Source organism: Xyrauchen texanus, chromosome 43 (genome assembly GCF_025860055.1).
Source record: "Xyrauchen texanus isolate HMW12.3.18 chromosome 43, RBS_HiC_50CHRs, whole genome shotgun sequence".
Classification (NCBI taxonomy): Eukaryota; Metazoa; Chordata; class Actinopteri; order Cypriniformes; family Catostomidae; genus Xyrauchen; species Xyrauchen texanus.
Genome location: NC_068318.1, coordinates 24,984,514 through 24,999,823, shown reverse-complemented (window position 1 = coordinate 24,999,823; position 15,310 = coordinate 24,984,514).

The window sequence follows — 15,310 nt, the reverse complement described above, 5'->3', positions numbered from 1 at the left end:
CATCATGACACTGGAGTCTGTTGCTCAACTGGTTTGAAAGGCACGAATATCAACCCTGAAACTGTCTTTACCTCGGTGTGCAACACTGTCTTGGGGCCTGTGGGTCAGGGTATATTCTGGCAAACCGTTTGCCAATCACGTCTAGCAATCTACCCTGACCCCTGTGCATCAGGCAGATTGTGTGTTTGAAGTCCTCTGTATGAGGAGCTGCTCTATGTGAGTGTTCTGGTAAGTGGCCGTGCACTCATTAAACTACTCATTTCCTCCAGTCCTAATGCTCAGAGCATAGTGCAGCTCAGCGCATCCGGTTATGGAGATCATCTGATCCACTGGATCATTCTCATATACACTCCTGCTGCGGTTGTGAGGGTCTGGAGAAGGAGCGAATGCCATACGTGGTCTAATCAGTCCTTTAAAACATTGAAATATAAAACGGGATAATTCAATGTGTTTCAAGTAAAATAAAAATCAGTAAATGTAAGCTGCTCGTCCACAAATACATTGCATGGCGTCTATTACCACGCTGGACTCAATAGTATAACAGCATTTTTAAAGGCGTAAATTAACTTGCATTTAACATTTTCGAAAAGCGTCAAGGGCTTTACTTCAAGGTTTCATAACTTTTTTTAGCCAGGCATTTTTCATTGACGGACAAGAAATTAGTTACATTTTTATGGGTCCGAGTTTATTCATTGGCCTAAGTGAAATGGTGTCGCAGTAGATGTAATTTCAAGCGCCACCCACCAGAGGGCAGAAGTGTAATAGTTTTCATAAAGACTGCCTCAAAGGACCGAAGAGTGTGTTGTTTGTAGGTTATTACTTTAACATTTTTATTTCTCAAAACTAACAAGGAAGATCTAGAGGGCAGTGCCCCCACCCTCATCTTTGCTCTGTAGATCAAGGTCCTTTTAACCCTTGTGCGTCATCATGAAAAATGAACACACACACACACACACACACACACACACACACACACACACACACACACACACACACACACACACACACACACACACACACACACACACACACACGTAGTGTTTCCATGTTTTATGGGGACTTTCCATAGACATAATGGTTTTTATACTGTACAAACTTTATATTCTATCCCCTAAACCTAACCCTACCCCTAAACCTAACCCTCACAGAAAACTTTCTGCATTTTTACATTTTCAAAAAACATAATTTAGTATACATTTACATTTGGCAGACACTTTTATCCAAAGCAACATACAGAGCCCTTCTTACAGGGACAATCCCCCCCAGAGCAACCTGGAGTTAAGTGCCTTGCTCAAGGACACAATGGTGGTGGCTGTGGGGCTTGAACCAACAACCTTCTGATAACCAGTTTACCAGTACTGTGGTTTAGACCACTACACCACCACCACTCCTTGATTTATAAGTATGATTTATAAGCTGTTTTCCTCATGGGGACTGACAAAATGTCCCCACAAGGTCAAAAATTTCGGGTTTTACTATCTTTATGGGGACATTTGGTCCCCACAAAGTGATAAATACACGCTCACACACACACACACACACACACACACACACACACACACACACACACACACACACACACACACACACACACACACACACACACACACACACACACACACACACACACACACACACATTTCTTATTACACATATACAAAACACACTCTGACATCCATACTCACTCACACAATTTTAGCTGCATCATACAGTATATTCAATTGGCCTGCAGTGCACTATAATACAGCAAGTCAAATACCATACACACATTAGTAGCTGTTATTTCTCAGGTTTGAACTTTGTTCTCATATTACAATTTCTAGACATACTTCTGTGTGATCCTAAATTATTAATGAAATTTAAGAGGTACCATTACTTAAATGATGAATAAAAGCAAAGGGTAGACAAAAAAATGCAATGGGAATTACACCATATTGAATATGATCACATAGCTGCATACAATACAATGCAAGTAATGCATGAAAACAAAGTTATCTTTGCCTAAAAGGTGCAAATTATTGTATCTTACAAGAACAACGAGGCTTCTTTGCTTATTCGACAACCCCAAGTCACAAAAATTTGGGACAGTAAGAAAATTGCTAATAAAAACAAAAAGGAGTTATTCGTAAATTATATTCACCCTTTATGAAAGCACTATTACACAAAATATGATGTTTTACCTTGTGAATTTCATTTTTTATTTTATACACACACACACACATATATATATATATATATTGAAAATGTACAGTCATTTCAAATCAGAGGATTGCAACACACCCCAAATAGGTGAGACAGGGGCAATTTAAGTCTACCAACAATTTTGAAATAACAAGGCGATGTGAAACAGGTGGGCAATTGTGTCATAGTTCTGTATACAGTATAAGGAGCCTCCAAAAACTGCCTAGTCCTTCAAGAGCAAGGATTGTTCAAGACTTGTCAATTTGCCATCAGATGCTTCAGCAAATAATGTTCTGCAAAGACAAATTGGAATGATTTTGGGCATTTTACAATCTACAGTGCAAAATACAGTTAAAAGATTCAAGGAATCTGGTCAAATCTCTGTGCGTAAAGGGCAAGATGAAAACCACTTCTGAATGCACTTGATCTCTGATCCCTCACACATCACTGTCTTAAAATGACATTCATCTGTAATGGATATCATGAACATGGGTTTGGGATTACTTTAGTAAACCTTTTTTAGTCAACACCATTCGCCGCTGCATCCACAGATGTAAGTTAAGACTTTGCTATGCAAAGCAAAAGCTGTACATAAACACTGTCCAGAAGTGCTGCTGAATTCTCTGGCCTCGGTCTCATCTTATATGGGAAGTAGAACAGTGGAACTGTATTTTTTGGTCTGAATAGTCCACATTTCAAAAAGTTTTTGAAAAACACAGCCGTCGTCTTATCCAGGCCAAAGAGGAAAATGACCATCCAAGCTGTTATTAGTGTCAGGTCCAAAAGCCAGTGTCTGTATGTGTCAGGGGTGTGTCAGTGCCCACGGCATGGGTAACTCGCACATCTTTAAGAATACCATGAATGCAGACAAATTTTGGAGCAACATATACTGCCATCCAGCACCCTCTTTTCCAGTGGTGTCCTTACATTTTCAACTCCAGTCGCTAAATCTATAGTAAAACATTACTATAACCACACTTTAGCAAACTGACTTTTACGTGTCACTCTCTATATTTTTGCTGCAGATTTCTAGTGGAATTACAACTAGAGGCACTACAACAACTGTGACGTAAATCACGAGTACAATGGCTGATAATGACTTTATAAACAGCATTTATTCCCACTATTACTCACACACAGCTATTTTTTGATATCGACCCACTTATGCTCTAACGCATCATTCGAAAAACTATACATTTTTAAGCCATTCTGAATTCAGCCTTGTGAAACTAAGTGAAACAACAGCCTAAGTGATTATGATTTATTTTTTCTCATGACAGATCATTTGATATGCTCGGACATGCCGATGCTAGATTGCATTCAGTACAAACACAGCAATATGCAGCAAGGCACAGCCCTGCATGCTTCAGGAGATAACAGACATGGAAATGAGCTACTTGAGAAAAGAGAGTGACTCACTATTTCACATCTCCTACTGCTCTGCTTAATGGTGAAAACATGTTTAAACAACTTGATTGATTGAGGTGTTACATACAGTATGCAGCAGTCAAAAGACATTTCTTTCTTTCTTTCTTTCTTTCTTTCTTTCTTTTCTTTCTTTCTTTCTTTCTTTCTTTCTTTCCACTCAATATGCACCACAGACACAGACCTCGGAATTGGCAAACTACTTGATATTTTTGAAATAATTACATTGATATTGATTACTGTTCAGATGGCAAAGGGTAATAATGAGCGCTTATCTGTGTATTTCTAGTGATCTTAGTGGATTATTCTCTGCATGAAGTAGGATATTTTGTACAGTTTAAATTAATTACATACAGTTAGATATATATAGTAGACCAAATGTTTTTTTTAGTAATTGAAAAAAGATGCATGCTAACTAGGGTCTCAGACAGAAACTGCACTGTTTCGACACTTAATTTGAAGAGTATTACGAAAAAGCCATTTTAACTACATTTACAAATATATTTTCATAACCCACTTTTTTAACCACTTATATGAGCTTATATTCAGCTTTCAAAACTTATGCAAATAAAGGTTTACTCTCTTTAAAGGTGTACTCAGTAGCACCTCAGTGCACCTTTAAACAAAGATCCAGGATACAAAGGATTTGGTATGACGAGGTTATTTGATTATCCAAAACAAAGCCTTAATTTGAGGTGTTTCGAGTGCTCTAGCACTGGGGACTTCATTGGCCCAGTCGTGTGAATCGTCTATCTATAGGTTGTGACATATTGATTTCTTACCTTTTGGTGCATATTAGCTTTTTTTATTATACATTTTCAATTCTTTGCAAATAATTGTATTGGTCTTACATGTTAGTGTTGACAATTAATTTGGTCAGTTATCAGTCAATTTTCCAGGACATATTGTTCTAAAACACACACACACACACACACACACATACACACACACACACACACACACACACACACACACACACACACACACACACACACACACACACACACACACACACACACACACACACACAAACTACCCAATGACTCATAAATGACCTAATTCTCTCTAAATAAAAACAATATTGACAAATGACTAATTTTTCTGTCTTAATAAGGGAATTCTCAAACAGACAAAAAAGAAAGTCTAGACTTTTTTAATTAGTCCCACAAATCTCTAATCTCGTGATGGCAAGGGGTAATGACCTTAGAGGATATGGAATGTAAACCGAACAACAATATTTGTTCTCAGAGCAATGTAATTGATCTCCCAATACTCGAAAAGTCATCATTATAATCTCAAAAGAAAAACTAGAAAATTAGAGACAGAGCCAGAGCCAGATCACTATCAGGACTTAAACTTAGAACTTTTAGGAATTTAAAGAGATAGTTAACAACCCCAAATTCCCCATTCACCATTCACTTTCTGTGACAAGTCACAAACTCTCTTTGAATGTGGAAGCGGGAACTGGGCAAACAATACAATGTATATCTTTATTTCCCACGGAATGCACACACCAACTTGGCTGCGTGCATCATTCTCTCTCTCCTCTGGCGGTCTGGACTGCCCTTTAACCCCCCAGCTCTCACTGCAATACAAAACAGCTGTTAGAGGTGATTTCCCACAGGTGTCAATCCTTACCGCTCTTCCTCTCCAGGACTCGCTATCTCCAGATGACGCTCAGCCATGCCTACATTGCTACACTTTCATTGTGCCTTTTTTCATTCAAGAAAAGTGAATGGTGACTGAGGCAAACATTTTGCATAACAAATAAAGTCTTGGTTTGGTATAACAGCCTTGAATATAAACTTCTGGGGGGAACAATAAATTCTGAAAACCACCGAAAATAGTTCTAGGCCATTTCTTGGCAGACACTATGCTAATGTGTTCCTGGTCATAAGAGATACAGATACTCAGACCAAAATCAAGACAACCACAACAGATTTATTTGGGGTCAACCGCTGATCAAATGAAGGCAGACATATTTAAATTTTTCGCAATGGGGCAGAGACATTCAATTGGTTAATGGGTTAGATATTTAGTGGATTAAGAAATTGGATAACTAGTGACCATTTGCTCTCCAGTAGTCTTGTGGAAACACAGGATTTTACAAAAAAATGCGCCCCTATGTGCAGCTGTAGTAGCTCTGGGTGTTATAACGGTATTTGTATGTGTTGTCACCCTGGAGCTTCGGGTTCAAATTCCACATCTTGACAGAATTTTCCTCATGTCTCTACTCTTAATATTTCATATAATAATATTTATAGTAATAAATAAAATTAACCATAGGTTTAGTGTAGTAATATTGTAGTAACCATGTGTTTTGGTGGAAAACATATAGTTCTGATGTACTAACCATGGTGTTACTACAGTAACATGTTGTTAATAGCAGTTAATAGTAACCATGTTTAATTTTGTGGTTACTATGATTTTAGTTGAAAAATACCATGGTGATACTTTGTTTATTGTAGTAAAACGGCCTGAATTTTGTAGGGTAGGGGTTGGTGTAGGGTGTCTGTGGGACTCCAAATAAACACCATAAAAATACTGCAGTGATGCCACTATACTATATGTTAGTATTTAAACAGGGGTGTAAGAGTATATGTCACTATTTGCACTTGGGTGCAAATAGCATCTAGCGCGATTTGCAAATGGTGCAAAGAAGATGCTTTTTTGATGATTAATATGTTCATGTGTGAGATAATGGATATTATCTCTTTTAAGGAACTGAATATAACAGCTGAATGATGCATAGTCAGAAAGTATTTTTTATTTTCATCCAAGACCTGAACTGATGCCATCAGCACATATTAATACCTGCAGCTGTTTTGGCTAACATCAGCACCACTGGTTTTTCAATTGTTTGAGAGTCTTGAATACAGTAGCTCCTGAAAATAAAGTAATGAAATTTTAATGAAGTGTAAGGGCCAGCGCAGTAAACAGTAATAAACAGACTTTTCAGACTACAGTGAAATCGGGGCTAGTCATCACACTTTCTACTCCAGTGAATATTTCTTTAGGATACGTAATTTTTTTAAATTTAATTTTCAATACAGGCACATATTTGAAGACTTACTCCTCTTTAAAGCTACAAAAACACTTCCTTTTAACACTTCCACTGTTATAACCCAGGAAAAAGAATAAGAAAAAAGATATAGCTCATTGAACACAGGTTGACCTTTTTCACACCTTATTATATGGGGTTAGTTATCACAATGGAAACTGCCATTGAACAGCCTATTCTAGGCTTATCAGCACATGTAAACAGAATAGGCCTACACTAAACAATTCATGAAACTGCAACATTTTTAAAAAGGCAACGTGCAAAAATGTCAAAGCATTGTAAGCAAAAATCCTAAATAATAAACATGATAAAATGTTAACATACAGAAAATTTTCTCAGAACACAATTCAGCCTTCAGTTAAACTTTTGCTTCATGACATACAGTATTTGACCCTTGCCTGAATGTACAGCATGTGATTTAATTGCATTTTCTTGTTAGAGCTACAGTAAAATATTGCTATATATAATTTTGGAATTTTAGTTTGGAGCATAGAATCAACATAAATGACTCTAAGGTGTTTGAAACCAACATACAAAACCACTGCTAGAGAAAACATATTTTAGATTTAAAACCTTATAGTTACTCAGATATAACTCTTGTGCAGGGCTGGAATCGGGGGTGTTTGGGATTTTACATAGCAACTGGGGGTGTTCGCTGTCCTTTTCTGAATATCGCAGCGCCGTTTTGTGGTCCGTCCTGCATAACGCGGCGGCTCATTTTAGCTTATCGCGGCCAACCCACCGGCCAACCCACCGGCCCGCTCGGGTCTCCCGATGGCCAGTCCACCCCTGATCTGCCCCAAAGTGTGTCGGCCCACCGTGAAAATGCCTGGAATGCCAGATTACCAGTCCAGCCCTGCTCTTGTGACAACTTCCCTATGTGACAACTAGCCCTGAAAATGACCCAGGCTACCTGGCGGGAAATACTGTAGGTTTGTATAGTGCACAGGCGATTTTTCTGTTCAAACCCCTCAGGACTTGTATCAGGGGATGTCCTAGTGCACAACTGGCCTTGTCTTCAAAATCTAACACTCAATCATAAGGAACCTGGTAATTAAACCTGGGCAAATGAAGCAGGCTCAGGGGTAAAACCAGGATTTATAGGACACCAGCTTGCCCTCTTACAGCCATGGCCCTGATGAGATTAATCCCAGCCCTGCTATAATTATGTCACAGATTTGTCTTCAGTCATGGCTCTGTTCTTTTATTAGCAGCAAATTGTCTCTAACTATCATCAGTATTACCCCATACCGGGTTATTTCATGACAGAGATAGAGATAGAGGGAAAAGAGGAAAAAGAGGAAAAAGAGAGCACACACACATGTATTATGTTGTACTTGAGAGTGCTTAATGATATTCCACTTACTGTAAGCAACTGCCAAGTGCTTCAAAACAATCAAATTACACTTAATATGTTCTTGTACTGTATATGGGATAGACATAATTTCCTGTGTGTACTCACACAGGCAAAAATGAGTGCATCTCAGCCCCATTCTATGGTCTTATAATCCTTCCTGAACTTTAGATGATGGAAATCAAGAATGTTTGGTTCAGAAACAGAATGAAGCATAAACACACACGCACACACACGCACACACACACACGCACGCACGCACGCACGCACGCACGCACGCACACACACACACACACACACACACACACACACACACACACACACACATGTTGGTCTACCTATCATTATGAGGACTTTCCATAGACATAATGACTTTTATACTGTACAAACTATAGATTCTATCCTCTAAATCTAACCCTCACAGAAAACCTTCTGCATTTTTACATTTTCAATAAAACATTGTTTAGTATGATTTTTAAGCGATTTGAATTATGGGGACACTAGAGATGTCCTCATAAATCACATTTATAGCATAATACCCTTGTAATTACTAATTTGTAACTTACAAAATTGTCCTCGTAAATCACAAAAACACGCACACACACACACACACACACACACACACACACACACACACACACACACACACACACACACACACACACACACACACACACACGTAGTGTTTCCATGTTTTATGGGGACTTTCCATAGACATAATGGTTTTTATACTGTACAAACTTTATATTCTATCCCCTAAACCTAACCCTACCCCTAAACCTAACCCTCACAGAAAACTTTCTGCATTTTTACATTTTCAAAAAACATAATTTAGTATGATTTATAAGCTGTTTTCCTCATGGGGACCGACAAAATGTCCCCACAAGGTCAAACATTTCAGGTTTTACTATCCTAATGGGGACATTTGGTCCCCACAAAGTGATAAATACACGCTCACACACACACACACACACACACACACACACACACACACACACACACACACACACACACACACACACACACACACACAGTTGTGTTTCCATGTTTTATGGGGACTTTCCATAGACATAATGGTTTTTATACTGTACAAACTTTATATTCTATCCCCTAAACCTAACCCTACCCCTAAACCTAACCCTCACAGAAAACTTTCTGCATTTTTACATTTTCAAAAAACATAATTTAGTATGATTTATAAGCTGTTTTCCTCATGGGGACCGACAAAATGTCCCCACAAGGTCAAACATTTCGGGTTTTACTATCCTTATGGGGACATTTGGTCCCCACAAAGTGATAAATACACGCTCACACACACACACACACACACACACACACACACACACACACAAAGAAAGAAATGATACATTTACTGGGCATAATATAAAAACTGTATACCTCAAATGAGAGAAAAATATCTCCAAACAAACAAGAAAGATCAGACATTTGATATCTTGAGTTTTATTGATGATGTCATTCCTTTATAAAATTGTATTATGCCACTTCTCTAAAGTTTAATTTTAAATAAAGGTTAAATGGGCTGCATCTCAATAATATATAATATGCAAAAAGGTAATGTATGTTGGAATTGCACATCTACTGTACATTTTCAAATCTCCATACAAACAACATACTTTGCCAGAAATTAATTAATTTAATTGCGTCTCAGTTGAGACCCAATGTGTCTGGACATGGCACTGTATACAAGGTTATATTGTGGTAAAAAAAATAAATAAAAAAAAAAACAGCTAAATTCAAGCAGTCTTCCAGGCTGAGCATACGTAATGTGTGGATACACACTCATCCTAATATTCATACTATGTCACAAGAGAAAGCCTGCTCTGTATTTCATGAAATACATTAATGCCCGTATTCAGTATCCTATTGCCCAGATTCCCATAGCCCAACTAGTGTTTGATGCAGGGAAAACGCAGAGGAACGTTTAATGTATACACCCTGCACGTTTGGGATATGTATATATCTGTATAACCCATACTTGCATTTACAATTCAATTAATTCATTCCGAAGCTTTTAATACACATGTCCACATTAGGTAATGAAAACCCAACTCTAGAAGAGACAACGTCAGCATTTTCAGCTTAAACAGCAACGTTTGCTAGCCTGGGATCGGAGTCCTGTTCATATCGGTAATGATACACCTCCATTTGATCCCGGCACGCCTCTCTGATGTTATTGAGCCACCTCTTGATGCCTCGTCTGTTAAGGTACAACACCATGAGGAACACAACTCCGATGAGGGCCAGCACAATTCCTAGAAACACATAAGAAACGGCTTCAAATTCCTTGTTTTGGCAGTTCTCGCCGTTTCCGCACTCCTTGGTTGAATTCGAGAGCTTGTTTTCTTTTAAAGTTATGTTTGGGGTCCCCCTGGACACATTCAGTGGAAGCCCCAATGAGGTAGTCTCAAGTGGTAGTCTTTGGCTCTCTCCGGAGTCCTTGCAGGGTCCAGATTTCTCATCACATTCACAGGGATAATGGCATTCATAAGCATCAGCTGACAAAACAAAAAAACACATCAGTCCCACGGTAAAACGATACTGCTTCAAAGTGTGAAATAAAGAGCCGATACGAAAAACAATAATTGTTCTTTTACTTTCCATGTTTAAAAGTAGTGAATAAGAGTCTACCATTCCAAATCGGACAGGTTAAGTCGGTGCCAGTGGGTTAACCGGACGTGAACGGATTCTCTTCATAGTTCGGATTCACTTCGCTTTAAAATATAGTTTCAGCCATCGAGGAAAGCAGGTCCATCATAGACTGTGAGTGTTCAGGCAGGGAGCATTAAGACGCCGGCTCTTTCTGAATCTCCCTCGACGACGCCCACACTACAAATGTGAAGAAGCGCCGTCCAGAAGCATCCAGAGGTGAGCAAAACCTCGCCCACGTCCTATGACTTCCTTTAATGAGTGAGTGAGAGAGAAAGAGAGCCGTGTTTCACTTATGACAGCCATGCAGAGTGAACACTCTTGAGAGAATGAAGCTAATGTGAAGAATTTGTGTAGATTTCTTTTGAATCGGAAAGGGAGAACTGTGTCCAAAGCTGTTTAGAAACCGTATGGGAGACCGGGTTGGTTTGGCTATGGGGGTTGGTTGACGGACGTAGAGTAAACTTCTGGTAATTTTGCAATGAATTTCACAAAAGTGTAACATCTAAATGTTCACCTTTTTGGCCAACACTGACTGATTCTGTGATGGCATCTGAGTGTTAAAATCTGTGAAGGCAAAGACAACTTTTCATTTTATCTGTATCAAAACAAAAATTAAACCTCTCTGCTGAAATTTTATAGAAATAATACAGAGGAAGATTTATTATTTTTTTTAATATACTAATTGTAATGGTAACACGTTGCAATAAGGTTTCATTCTTTAACATTAGTTAATGAATTATCATGTATCACGAACAAACAATTAACAATATATTTGTACAGCATTTATGAATCTTATGTCAGATAATAAAATACAATTGTTCATCATTTGTTCATGTTAGTTCATGTTAGTTCATAGTGCATTAACTAATATTAACACATACAACTTTTTATTTTAAAAATGTATTAGTATTTTTTCAAATGAGCATTAATCAATGAACACTTATTGTTCATTGTTAGTTCATGTTAACTAATGTTAATAAATGGAACCTTACTTTAAAGTGTTTTAATTAACAGTGATAGTGTCAGTTACATTTTTGCAAGTTTTGCAAGCCTGTGAATAGCAATGCTAACTGGCTAACATCATTTACAAAAAATGTAAGTGAGGTTTGTTGGTACATTGGGTTTAAAAAAATTACAGATAATAATTAATGGGGGTCTGGGTAGCTCAGCGAGTACTGACCACTGGAGTCGCAAGTTCAAATCCAGGGTGTGCTGAGTGACTCCAGCCAGGTCTCCTAAGCAACCCATTTGGCCCGTTTGCTAGGGAGGGTAGTCACATGCAGTAACCACCTTGTGGTCGCTATAATGTGGTTCTCGCTCTTGGTGGGGCTCGTGGTGAGTTGTGCATAATAAGATGCATGAATAGACAGTCTCAGACATGGAGACAATTGAGATTCGTCTTCCGCCACCCAAAATGAGGAGAGTCGCTCAACCACCATGAAAACCTAGAGCGAATTGGGAATTGAGCATTCCAAATTGTGGAGAAAAGGGGAGAAAAACAATAGATAATAAATCATAAACTTCATACATACTATTTAACAACTTGACAGACCTACTTACATATATAACATAAACTAAAGTATAATAATAACAATAATAATAATAATGGAAAGTGCAACTTGTGCAAATCTTGAAGGGGTTTATTTTGCAATATACTGTAGAAACGGGCTGACTGTAAAATAACCTGTGAAATTATGCAATTATGTGAGAAGAAATAAATCGCTGAACAGAGTTCTGTGGTTGTTTATTTTGTGAAAGTGTTTGCATCTTCGCCATGCACAGAGGTAAAGTGGACGGTGCCGAAAGGGGGCAGGGGCCTGGCGAACTGAATCATGTAGCCATGTCGGATGGTCCTGGCCAATCAGCGCGAAGGGTTCCACGTGTCCAAGCTCCGTGTGAGGGGCACTAAGGGGACAATCATTTTTGACATAGCTGGCGTGGCTGTGAGCAGCACCCGGACCCGAGGAACTAATCGTCTAGCCGTGAAGGCTGTGGGGGGGATGGAGGGTTCCAGTCCAGCCCCATGCTAACGGCGGCCCAGGCAAGCATGTCGGCCACCAGACTGGGCATGCCGACCCAAAGGTGGCAGTCCAGTCGAGTCTTCCATGTCAGATGACTGAACGCTCTCCGTTGCAGCGGTGAACTCATCGTCCAGCTCTGGGGGCTGGACAGAAGTCAACGAGCGTGTGGGTGGTTCGTGGGGATCTACCTGGCGAAACCGAGCCCGTTGCCATATCCAAATCGCCTCCATCACCAGCCGGGTCGTCCACAATCCCGTGGGAAGAAGGAGCGATGCGGGGGGCGGCTGGAGTGGCATTCCTAATTAAGAAGGAAAGCCGTGACCGCAATGTTGCCATGATGAGGTTCTTGCAGTGAGAACACGAACCATCCACAAATGGCGCCTCAGTGTGATCGCTGCCCAGACACACGAGGCAGCGCCTGTGACAGTCAGGAGCAGAGAGAAATCGACCGCATCCAGAAATTACACAGGGGCGGTAGGGCATCCTAATAAAGATGCGTCCTGAAAAGGACGTTCAACGCCAGCCGTGTATTTGCTCTTTTAGAGAAAATAAACTCTTTTAAATATTCTCTTTTAGCAGCGCTGTTGAAGCGCCCAGGGGCAAATCTGCACTGCCGTGCAGAGAAGGTTAAAGCCTCTGATATGTGCCATAGGACCCAACAGCGTAAGCTCTTCAGAGGTGAGTGGAACAGTAAGTGATCTCAGCTCGCTGATCGCACAACCGCTCGGCTCCGAAGAAGAATTCTGAATGGACAGACGCATGATTCCCTCCTTTTATTAACGTATGTCCGGGGGAGGGACATGCAAATTCTGTCTGCCAATTTCTCATTGTCCTCAGCTTAAGTTCAGAGGTAACCAAGGCCTTCAAAGAAGTCCCCTAGTGTCACTTCACTCGACACAACGTCGAAGTGAGTGACAGATGGGGAACAAGACTTGTACTACATTTACATTTACATTTATTAATTTGGCAGACGCTTTTATCCAAAGCGACTTACAAAAGAGGAGAACATAAGCGTGTCATCTTAAGGAGACAGTGGTACGAAAAGTGCCATACTACAAAGTTTCACTATCATCAGAATAGTATACAAAACAGATTTAAGTGCAACAAGAAATGTAAATAATGAAATAAAAAAATTAAAAAATTTTTGTGATGTGTTTTAGCCGTTTTTTGAAGACAGAGAGTGAGTCAGCTTCACGGAATGAGTTGGGAAGGTCATTCCACTAACGTGGTATGATGAAACTGAAAGTCCGGGAAAGTGTTTTGGTGCCTCTTTGTTTTGGTACGACAAGGCGATGTTCCTTAGCCGACCGCAGGCTTCTAGTGGGAACGTAGCTCTGCATAAATGTTTTTAGGTATGCTGGATCAGACCCAGTGACTGTTTTGTATGCCAGCATCAGGGCCTTGAAATTAGTACGTGCACATAGATAACTTACAGTATATTGGCATTATATTCATGCTATATAGATAGAGACGAACAAGCTCCCCCAGCTGAGCCTGGTTTCTTCAAATGTTTGTCTTTTCTACAAGAAATAACATCTTATGGAGTTTTGTGTTCGTTGTGTTTAGGCTTGCAGATAATAACTGATAACCAACCACTAATTAAAAATGCTAATAAAATAATCAAAGCATGGTATTTAAGGTAAGACTAACCAATGAACAATGGCAACAACAACTAGAACAGTTCTTACACTGTGGAATATTTACTTTGCTTAAGAAATTACTTTGGAGGTCCAAAAGCGACTTGAACATTTATGCCCCAACACCCTATCTTTTGATTTACCGTATCTGTCCTCAGTGTGACTCCTGTAAACCAATCTACATATACTGCCAATGACAGCTGTCTACAGGTTCTAATGTTATGCCATCCCACTATATCTGTGTGGGGTACATGCTGTTGGCAGGTACAGCTTGTTTGTAGACATTACAATTTAGCTGTCTCTCCTAAAACTAGTCCCTGTAGGGTTTTTGGAGAATAGTTTCGACTGAGTCATGGTTCAATAGTGAAGAGGCCTTCTCCAGATGCCATGTAGGCTATGGCACAGTAAAAGAGGCACAATCTGGTAGATACATACAGTATAGACAGGCAATAGGCTCTATAAACTGTAAGGTGCCAAGGGAAGTAAAGGAAAAAGATTCATTTGATGGCAAAACGTAATCTTCTTGAACTGGGATGGGCATCAGCCATTGTGGTCTAAGGACAAGTCCCCATTCACTAAAGGTTATTCTAGTTCAAACGGGAGCACTTAGAATTTAGTCATTTTTTTCATTGGAGTATGTAGCTTGCAACGCTTGGAGATAATTCAGTTTTGTGGGATTTCATTACAGCATCCCATCCTCCACCACCATTTAGCAACAGAAAATGTATTACCAGTACTATACTTTAAAATCAAAGCTGTTCTGCTGTTCAAGACCGACTTCTTAAAATGCAGAAGCGGCATCATGATCATCAAAAATGCATGTGTCAGAAGGGCTATAACCTAAGTGATAGCTGTTATCGAGTGATGAACCATGTTTATTTTATTCACTGGGTGCCTGACAAAGTGGCCTAATTGTGCTTGTCAACCTATGGTAAGCCAGTTTGAGGTGTGCAATAGATAT